At 39.5% G+C, this 10,566-nt stretch overlaps 1 protein-coding gene across 2 annotated transcripts in view; it reads right to left on the reverse strand.

Moving 5' to 3' along the window:
- DEUP1 (deuterosome assembly protein 1) overlaps positions 1 to 476 on the reverse strand; it is a 115,934-nt gene extending 115,458 nt beyond the window's left edge. For both annotated transcript variants that reach the window (XM_070457129.1, XM_070457132.1), the window contains exon 1: positions 264 to 476. The gene's annotated coding sequence lies outside the window, so the exon portion shown is untranslated. The remainder of the gene's footprint in view (positions 1 to 263) is intronic.
- Between the last annotated feature and the right edge of the window lie 10,090 nt (positions 477 to 10,566).

Genomic DNA, 10,566 nt, shown 5'->3' on the forward strand with positions numbered 1-10,566 from the left:
CCTGCCCCCTCACCGCCTTGGGCTCCCCTCGTGGTTCAGTTGGGAAAGAGTCCGCCTGCACTGCGGGAGACCCAGGTTCCATCCCTGGGTTGAGAAGATCCCCAGGAGGAAGGAACAGCTACCCACTCCAGTATTCTGGCCTGGAGAATTCCATGGGGTCGCAAAGACTTGGACACGACTGAGCTACTTTGATTTCACTTCTCTTCCCCACTCTTAACCACTTTAGAGATGACAGGAAATAGACTTAGGACAAAGAGAGTTGCCTTTCTATTCGCCGAAGTGTCCTCCAGCTGTGAAGAGCTGGAGATTACTTTAACTGCATTGCTCAGGGCTCAGCTACTCCGGTCGCTCTAATAGAAGCGACTGCATCTGTCTTTTCAGTGGAGCACATCGATCCCTCCAACAGCTTCAAGTAAGCCTGAGTAGACAATGTTGCCTCCCTTTTAGGGAGAAGGAAATAGCTCCTGAGTGGGGAAACCCAGACAGAACTCGGAGTGATTGATTCTAAGTTCTTTTGTTCACTAAATTCTGAGAATAATTGATGACTGAGAAATGGAGCATTCCTGCCCTATTAGTAAACAAGGATGTTACAGTCGTGAACATGTGAATTTCAGAGCCCTAAAGGCAACCAGGAAGGAAAACAATACATGTAATACTTCAGCCATTAGGCTGCAGCCACTCCCTAAGATGAGCACTGAGCAAAAAACAAACAAACCAGGATACTGGGCTCAGATAGCTGAGATGCGTATGAAAGGAATGAGTTCAGTGAGCCCAGACTCTTACATCTTCCCATACATAGGAAAGGACTAAATTTCTTAACTTGGGAAATATGGTATCCTTTCATTAACAATAATCACTTGATGGGGGCTTCCCTGGTGGCTGGCTCAGTGGTAAATAATCTGCCTGCCAATGCAGGAGACCTGAGAGACTCATTGGATCCCTAGGTGGGAAAGATCCCTTGGAGGAGGAAATGGCAACCCACTCCAGGATACTTGCCTGGGAAATCCCATGGACAGAGGAGCCTGGTAGGCTGCAGTCCATGGAATCGCAAGAGTCAGACATGACTTAGCTACTAAACAACAACAAAATCTCTTGATGTTCATTTAAGATGCTGTCACCCTGGCTTGAAATCCTAAAAATTCTCACCAAATAAAACATAACTCTCAACTTTTAGGTTGTGATTATTTTTTAAAGTTGACAGCAGAAGCTCTGTCACATTGTTCTGATGTCAAAGAAATGATACACACATATACACATTTTTTTCCCACTGATTTACCATGAGTGATATTTTAAGCACTTGAATTTTATGTTTAAAAAAATATTCTAGCATCTATTTTAAGGACAGAATTCCTTCCCAGTTCTTTCAGTTGATTAATCTCTAATCCTTAAAGTTTTTATTTGCACTCCACTTTTTTCTCTCACTCCAGTATTCTTGCCTAGAGAATCCTGTGGATGGCGGATCCTGGTGGGCTGCTGTCCATAGGGTCGCTCAGAGTCAGACATGACTGAAGCGACTTAGCGTAGCTGTAGTGTTCATAACAGTGACATTAATTGGCTACTTTATTTTTATTTTTTCTTAATTGGCTACTTTAATATTGTTGTTGTTTAGTTGCTAAGTTGTGTCCCACTCTTTTGCATACCCATAGATTGTAGCCTGCCGGGCTCCTCTGTCCATGGGATTTCCCAGGCAAGAACACTGGAGTGGGTTGCCAGTTCCTCCTCCAGGAAACTTCCCAACTCAAGGATTGAACCCACATCTCCTGCACTGCAGGTGGATTCTTTACCACTGAGCCCAATACTTTAATATTGCCATCAATTTAATACTGACCCAAATTCCTCCATCCAATTCCACCTGAATTTCCAAAAACCATTTGCTGTTTCTTGACAAATTGAGCTTCATAAATGAACTGTGTAAGGTAACTCAGGTTATTAATTCTAATAAGTGTTTCATAGCTCTCATTATGATTGAATGAAGAAAGTGATCATTTTATCTTGACTTGAAACCTTCCATTATTCTGTAAATCTTAGTCATATTCTCTATTCTTGTCTAACTGAACAGGTCAGTGTTTTATTCTGCCTCAAGGAAGGGGAAAATAAAACTAAGAATGAAAATTAATGAAGTTTCAGGATGCCTAATATCTCTCACACTGTAATTTTTTTACAGGATCATTGTTTCCTTATCTGCTCAGGTGTACCACATGACACAAGTGTAACAGGTGTTATTACAGTTCCTTTTAGCAGATTAGGAACCTAAGGCTTAGAATAAAAAATATGTCCAAGAGGGTGCATCTGGTTCAGTTCAAGTGCAGCTAAGTTATGAACCAAGATCATTTTACTTCAAGTCCACTGCTCTTCAAACTCTATCCAAAAATTAAGGTTGAGTGGGTTTCTTTAAGAGTCAGAATCTTGCATAGGTAACTGTAGATGTGTTTAAAGTCATATTTTCACAAGAAAGAATGAATGTGAGCAGGACTTGCAAAGCATAGGAATATGAGAGTTCACATACTGTGACAGAGTCTAAGAAAATTTCAATATAGTTTAGAAATACCCTGTTTAATTTAATAAGAATAAAGTTTTCATTTTAAGGTGAGACTCAAGGCTTCAAGTGCTAAGACCTACACACTCCCTTCCCTACCAATCCATGACTCCCTGCTATCAAGTAAGAACTTCAAAAATTTGAATTTACCCTGAAATGTACCTTTATTATATCTTTTCAGGTGAAACTGTTTTGAAAAAGACGAGGAGAGGATCAAGGGATAGTCTATGGGAGAAAATTGCCACAGACTGAACTTTAAACATGGAAAACCCTTCATTAACACAGTTTTCATGCCAAAATGTGCAATGTGGATGTGTATGCTCAGTCACTTCAGTCGTGTCTGACTCTGTGACCTTATGGACCACAGCCTGCCAGACTCCTCTGCCCATAGGATTCTCCAGGCAAGAATATTGGAGTGGGTTGCCATTTCCTTCTCCAGGAGTGACCCAGGGATTGAATCTGCTTGTGTCTCCTGCATTGGTAGGTGGATTCTTTACTCTTGTGACATGTGGGAAGCCCAATGACAAAAATAGAGATTGGAATTCAGGTTTTTTTCCTCATTGTATGTTTCCACTTCTATAAGTAGAAGCAGGCTGAGGGAGTTCTCTGAACATTAAACCTTTACTTATGGTTCAATGCATATTCCCGTTGAGAAAACAGCCATTCGGGAAAAGGAGATTCAGTCTTTAGAACCAACACCACCCAAGAGATAGCATTGTCCCACAGAAATATAATACACACCACCTATCCACCTATGTAATTTGAAATACTCTAGTAGTCAGATTTAAAAAGTAGACTAGTGAAGTTAATTTTAATAGTTTATTTATTTAACCCAATGTATCCAAAATATGTTTTCAACATACAGTTAGCATAAAAAATTGAGATAGTTTACATTCTTTTTTTCTATACCAAGTCTTCAAAGAAATCTGGCCTGTAGTTTATACTTTCAGCACAATTAGTTCATAGAGTCATATTCAAGTGCTCAATAGCAACACATGGCTGGTGGCTACCGTACTGGACAGCATAGGCCTGGAATTTGGGTGCTTGGTCAATGTAATAAAGCCTTTTGTTAAGTGTGAAGGGTCATACAATGAAAAGGATTCTAAGTAATTTGGGTATTATTTGAAAGGGACTATGAGAGTCTCCTCCCTCAAAATCCTTATTAACCTTCTCTGTTGGGAAAGGGTTAGATAAAACCACAACTGGGCCCCATACCCAGGCAGGGTGAAGCATTTGACTGCATCATGACTCACAGTCCTGTCAATTCTTCCATTCGGGCTGCTTTTCCAAAGACAATTTAGAAAATTCAGATTTGAGGGGAGGGCTTCACTTATTATCAGCTGGCCAGGGGCCCATGGATGCATATCCTCCTGATGGAAATTAGGAGCATCAGAACTCATTTCAGGTTCAGTAAATAAAACTGAATTCTCTGGAAAATGGGTATCATGTTTTTTCCTTACACTTTTCCTTCTTAGAGGTCCATTGTTTTTTTGCTTTGTAGCTGTGAAAGCATCATCTTCTCTTGGATGTTGTAAGAGCTGTGCTCACTCACTTCAGTCGTGTCCAACTCTCTGTGACCCCACGGACTGTAGCCTGCCAGGCTCCTCTGTCCATGGGATTCTCCAGGCAAGAGTACTGGCAAGGGTTGCCATTTCCTTCTCCAGGGGATCTTCCCAACTCCGGGATTGAACTCATGTCTCTTGTGTCTCCTGCATTGTCAGGCAGATTCTTTACCACTGCACCAGCTGGATAGTGCGGCTGGAAGCCCCATCTTGGGTATTAAAGGGAACCAAAGATTTTGTATAGTCTTGGATTAAAGTTTCATGGATGGAATAGCTTATTTCCCAGAATCAAGCATGGCAGGGTTAAAACTGAAGTGAAGAGTTCCCAGTGGGAAAAACAAATTTGGAACCAGGGACTAACTCTTTTCAAGAACTCCTCTCTGTTAAAGCCTTTCAGGTCCTGAGCTAATATGATAGTGAGAAACTATTGGGTTAAATATTGTTTTCCTCTATTTCTTTGCATAGAATAAATCAATGCAAGAAATAGAGGAAAGCAATAGAATGGGAAAGACTAAAGATCTCTTCAGGAAAATTAGAGGTACCAAGGGAATATTTCATGCAAAGATGGCAACAATAAAGGACAGAAATGGTATGGACCTAACAGAAGCAGAAGATGTTAAGAAGAGGTGGCAACAATACACAGAAGAACTATACAAAAAAGATCTTAATGAACTAGATAACCACAATGATGTGATCACTCGCATAGGGCCAGACATCCTGGAATGCAAAGTCAAGTGGGCCTTAGGAAGCATCGCTATGAACAAAGCTAGTGGAGGTGATGGAATTCCAGTTGAGCTATTTCAAATCCTAAAAGGTGATGCTGTGAAAGTGCTGCACTGAATATGTGAGCGAATTTGGAAAACTCGACAGTGGCCACAGGACTAGAAAAGGTCAGTTTTCATTTCAATCCCAAAGAAAGACAATGCCAAAGAATGTTCAAACTACTACACACTTGCAGTCATTTCACAGGCTAGCAAAGTAATGCTCAAAATTCTCCAAGCCAGGTTTTAGCAATATGTGAAACGAGAACTTCCAGATGTTCAAGCTGGATTTAGTAAAGGCAGAGGAACCAGAGATCAAATTGCCAAAGTCCACTGGATCACTGAAAAAGCAAGAGAGTTCCAGAAGAACATCTACTGTGCTTTATTGACTATGCTAAAGCCTTTGACTGTGTGGATCACAACAAACTCTGGAAAATTCTTAAAGAGATGAAAATACCAGAGCACCTGACTTGCCTCTTGAGAAATTTGTATGCAGGTCAAGAAAAAACAGTTAGAACTGGGCATGGAACAACAGGCTGGTCCCAAATAGGGAAAGGAGTATGTCATGGCTGTATATTGTCACCCTGCTTATTTAACTTATATTCAGAGTACATCATGCGAAATGCTGGGCTGAATGAAGCACAAGCTGGAATCAAGATTGTCAGGAGAAATATCAATAACCTCAGATATGCAAATAGCACCACCCTTATGGCAGAAAACAAAGAAGAACTAAAGAACCTCTTGATGAAAGTGAAAGAGGAGAGTGTAAAAGCTGGCTTAAAACTGAATATTCAAAAAATGAAGATCATGGCATCCAGTTCCATCACTTCCTGGCAAATAGATGGGGAAACAATGGAAACAGTGACAGACTTTATTCTCTTGGACTCCAAAATCACTACAGATGGTGACTGCAGCCATGAAATTAAAAGATGCTTACTCCTTGGAAGAAAAGTTATGATCAACCTAGACAGTGTATTAAAAAGCAGAGACATTACTTTGCCAAAGGTCTGCCTAGTCAAGGTTATGGTTTTTCTAGTAGTCATGTATGGATGTGAGAGTCAGACCATAAAGAAAGCTGAGTGCCGAAGAATTGATGCTTTTGAACTGTGGTGTTGGAGAAGACTCTTGAGAATTCCTTGGACAGCAAGGAGACCCAACCAGTCCATCCTAAAGGAGATCAGTCCTGAATATTCATTGGAAGGACTGATCCTGAACCTGAAGCTCCAGTACTTTGGCCACCTGATGCAAAGAACTGACTCACTGGAAAAGCCCCTAATGCTAGGAAAGATTGAAGACAGGAGGAGAAGAGGACGACAGAGGATGAGATGGTTGGATGGCCTCACCGACTCAATGGACATGAGTTTGAGGAAGCCCCGGGAGTTGGTGATGGACAGGGAAGCCTGGCGTGCTGCAGTCCATGGGGTCTAAAAGAGTCAGACATGACTGAGTGACTAGACTGAACTGATTGGGTTAAAATCTAAGAAAGGCAAGAACTTACAGAAGCAAGCCCAGACATCCATGCTGCTTCTACTTGGAAGGCATTTAACGCTCTGGAGGAATAGCCACAAAACTGAGCAGCAGTTCTGGTACTCTTGCAAAGAAATACAAAGCCTGGGCTCATGCCAGATAAGGATTCAATAAATACCTCTGCCTTAAGCTGGAACCCCATAGAGCTTTGTTCTCAGGAAAATAGTGATGTGGAAATATATCTCACCGACTTGCAGCCCATCTTTGGATCACCAAGGTAATTCAGGACAATCTCAGTCTTTGTGCATGGATGAGGCAGTGCTGGGCTGGTAGATTAAAATACCTGGAGGAAGGAAGCAAAAATTTTCTCTGCTGAAGATTAAAACAATTTAGTCCTCAAAATCTTCCTAAGGATAATTTCTCAAATACAATGATCAGAACACACTCAAATATATTCTAGAATTACGAAGCAAGATACCATTAGGGAAAACCAGTAGAAAGTAATGGCCACAGAAATAGGACCACAGGAGCTTTATATATTGGAATCAGACAGAGATTATAAAAATATGGATAATATGTTTAAAGAAATACTAAGATTGAAAAAATCTGTAGGGAGCACTATATGTAAAAAGTGATTTAGCATTTTTGCAAAAGAACCAAATAGAAATTCTAAAACTAAAAACAAAAATGAAATTGAAGAACATAGCAGTTGTGTGTAACATTAAATTTAATATAGATACAGAGAGAATTTGTGAAATTGAAAATAGATCAGAAGAAATTTTCAAGAAGTAAGGAAAACACAAAATATTGGAAAATATTTTATGATGAAGGGTTATAACATTTGTACTTATTAATATAATTATTTATTGTTTTGAAAATCAAACTTGCTAATATATATCTACTACATGCCTTTGCATATAGTGGGCACTCAAGAAGTATTTGTTGAATTTGAAGTTATAGAAAAGTTAATTTGGTTTTTTCACAAATCATCTTTGTCATTTTTTATAACTGCAATTTCTTTGATAAATTATTAAGATTTCTCTTTTAATTTTAGTCATTTTCTATGTGACTAATCATAGTCATTTTCTATTTTGTGTCTTGTAATTTCAGTCTCTGAAATTTTGGGAGCTATTACTCTTATCATATTATCTTATTTTCTTGTGTGTTTTATGGTTTTTTACCAGAAGATAATTTGAAGGGGGATTTATTTCTGAGACATCTTTGAGGGTAGTTCAGTTCAGTCACTCAGTTGTGTCTGACTCTTTGCAACCCCATGCAACACCAGGCTTCCCTGTCCATCACCAACTCACGTAACTTGCTCAAACTCATGTCCATCAACTCGGTGATGCCATCCAACCATCTCATCCTCTGTTGGCACCTTCTCCTCCCACCTTTAATCTTTCCCAGCATCAGGGTCTTTTCAAATGAGTCAGTTCTTCACATCAGGTGGCCAAAGGATTGGAGTTTCAGCTTCAGCATCAGTCCTTCCAATGAATATTCAGGACTGACCTCCTTTAGTTTGGGCTGCTTGATCTCCTTGCAGTCCAAGGGACTCTCAAAACTCTCCTCCAACACCACAGGTCAAAGGATTAATTCTTTGTTGCTCACATTTCTTTATAGTCCAACTCTTACATCCATACACGACTACTGGAAAAACCATGGCTCTGACTGTGATGGACCTTTGTCAGCAAAGTGATGTCTCTGCTTTTTAATATGCTGTCTAGGTTGGTCATAACTTTTCTTCCAAGGGTAGAATTAAGGTTAAATTCTTCCAGAAGATTGGCAATTTTTTTCTTAGTTGGAGGCTAATTACTTTACAATATTGTAGTGGTTTTTTCCATACATTCACATGAATCAGCCATGGATTTACATGTGTTCCCCACCCCGATCCCCCCTCCCGCCTCCCTCTCCATCCCATCCCTCTGGGTCTTCCCAGTGCACCAGCTCTGAGCACTTGTCTCATGCATCCAACCTGGGCTGGTGGTCTGTTTCACTCTTGATAGTATACTTGTTTCAAAGCTGTTCTCTCAGAACATCCCACCCTCTCCTTCTCCCACAGAGTCCCAAAGTCTGTTCTGTACATCTCTGTCTCTTTTTCTATTTTACATATAGGGTATCGTTACCATATTTTTAAATTCCATATATATGCATTAGTATACTGTATTGGTCTTTATCTTTCTGGCTTACTTCACTCTGTATGATAGGCTCCAGTTTCATCCATCTCATTAGAACTGATTCAAATGAATTCTTTTTAATGGCTGAGTAATATTCCAATGTGTATATGTACTATAGCTTCCTTATCCATTCGTCTGCTGATGGGCATCTACATTGCTTCCATGTCCTGGCAATTATAAACAGTGCTGCGATGAACACTGGGGTGCACGTGACACTTTCAGATCTAGTTTCCTCGGTGTGTATGCCCAGGAGTGGTATTGCTGTGGCATTTGTTTTTGAGAGTTGCCTTAGGGCATAACCAATCCCAAATTACCTTAAATTAAATTTTTGACAGGAGCTTTTCCAGATAACACAGGTACTGTGAATGAATGAAAAAGAAGTATAGGGATAACTTATGACACAAATTTCCAGAGAAAGAATTTTCCTTCAATCAGGGTCAAACTTGAGATAGGTATGTGTTCTGCTGTTCTATTTTTGTGACTTCAAAAATAAATGTCTTTTATTTTAGAATAGTTTTAGATTTACATGAAAATTGTGAAGATTATGTGGAGAGTTCCCATATACCCCACACACATTAGCCCTTACTATTGACATATTAGTATGGTCCATATGTTACAGTTAGTAAACAAATGCTGAGATATTATTGTTAGCTACAGTTTGTTCTTTACTCAGATGTCCTTAGTTTTCACCTAACATCTTTTTTCTTCCTGTTGAAACATCTCATCCAGGATAACACATTACCTTTAGTTATCATGTCTCCTTAGGCATCTCTTGGCTATGACACTTTTTCCTTGTTTTTGATGATCTAGATAGTTTTGAGAAGTGCCGGTCAGGTATTTTGTAGAATATCCTTCAGCTGGAATTTGCCTTGTGTTTTTCTCATGCCTTAGGCTGAGTTCATGGGTTTGAGGGAAGAAGATCACAGAAGTAAAGTGCCGTCTTCATCACGTGGTGTCAGGGTACATACTATCAGCACGGCTTATGGCTGTGGAAGTTGCTTTTGGTCATTTGGTTGAGACAGTGTTTGGCGGGTTTCCCCTGGAAAGCTCCTCTTCCCTCCTTTCCCATTCTGCTCTCCTCACGTGGGAGTTATGATGTACAGTCCACACTTAAGGAGCAAGGAACTTTGCTCCAGAACCTCCTTAAGGGCAGAGTAGCTATACAAGTTACTTGAAATTCTTCTACATGGAAGGTTTGAATCTCATCTTGCCTACTTATGTATATCAGTATGGACTCATGGATATTTATTTTATGCTTTGAATTATAATCCAAAGCTATTTTACTTATTTATTTTGTTTCTCAAATTGAGAATTCTTTCAGTTAACTTCTGTGTCCCTTTGACATACCCTCATCATTGTGGGCTTTAGTCAACTTTGTTTTGGAGCATTTCATTACTTTCTGGCATTATGAGATGTCCCAGCTCATCTGTATCTATAAATATCTATAAGTATCTATAAATATTTCTATATGTAACCATTTGTTTCTTTATTAGGCTAAACATGAGTTCCCATTGTAATCACCAGCTCTGATCTATTACTTAGGTGGATCATTCTGACCTGCTCCCCTTGCTTATGTGTAAACATCTACTCCAACAGGGAAAAAACTGGCTGCCACTATCCAACTTATATTTACTTAATTATCCAACTGCATTAGTATATAGGTATGACAGTATTAAAAGTGTTGGCTTGTACCCTCTGAAAAGCAACTTTATCAATTACTGTACAGTGCTTATGACAGTTAACTTTGTGTACTTTATTTATGACATTTAATTTTAACCTTTGTCTTTACAGATTCTATTCACATTCAAAGATAGAGCAGTGCCTTTTCCTCATATCTCTTCATACATTTGTAACACTGTTATGTGCTTTTGTCACATTCTGCATTCCACCCTGGGACCCTTTTAAATTTTTTAAAAATGTATATGCATTAAGGTTCACTCTCTGTCTCTCCTTTACTTCTATTGTGAGAGTAGCTTTTGGGGATCCCAGTTTAATGCAGAGGTCTTCTAGTGGAATCCTTATCTTGACTGGTCCTGGGCTTTGTATCCCCTTGTTATTCTGCCCAT

This window comes from Odocoileus virginianus, chromosome 28, assembly GCF_023699985.2.
Source record: "Odocoileus virginianus isolate 20LAN1187 ecotype Illinois chromosome 28, Ovbor_1.2, whole genome shotgun sequence".
Classification (NCBI taxonomy): Eukaryota; Metazoa; Chordata; class Mammalia; order Artiodactyla; family Cervidae; genus Odocoileus; species Odocoileus virginianus.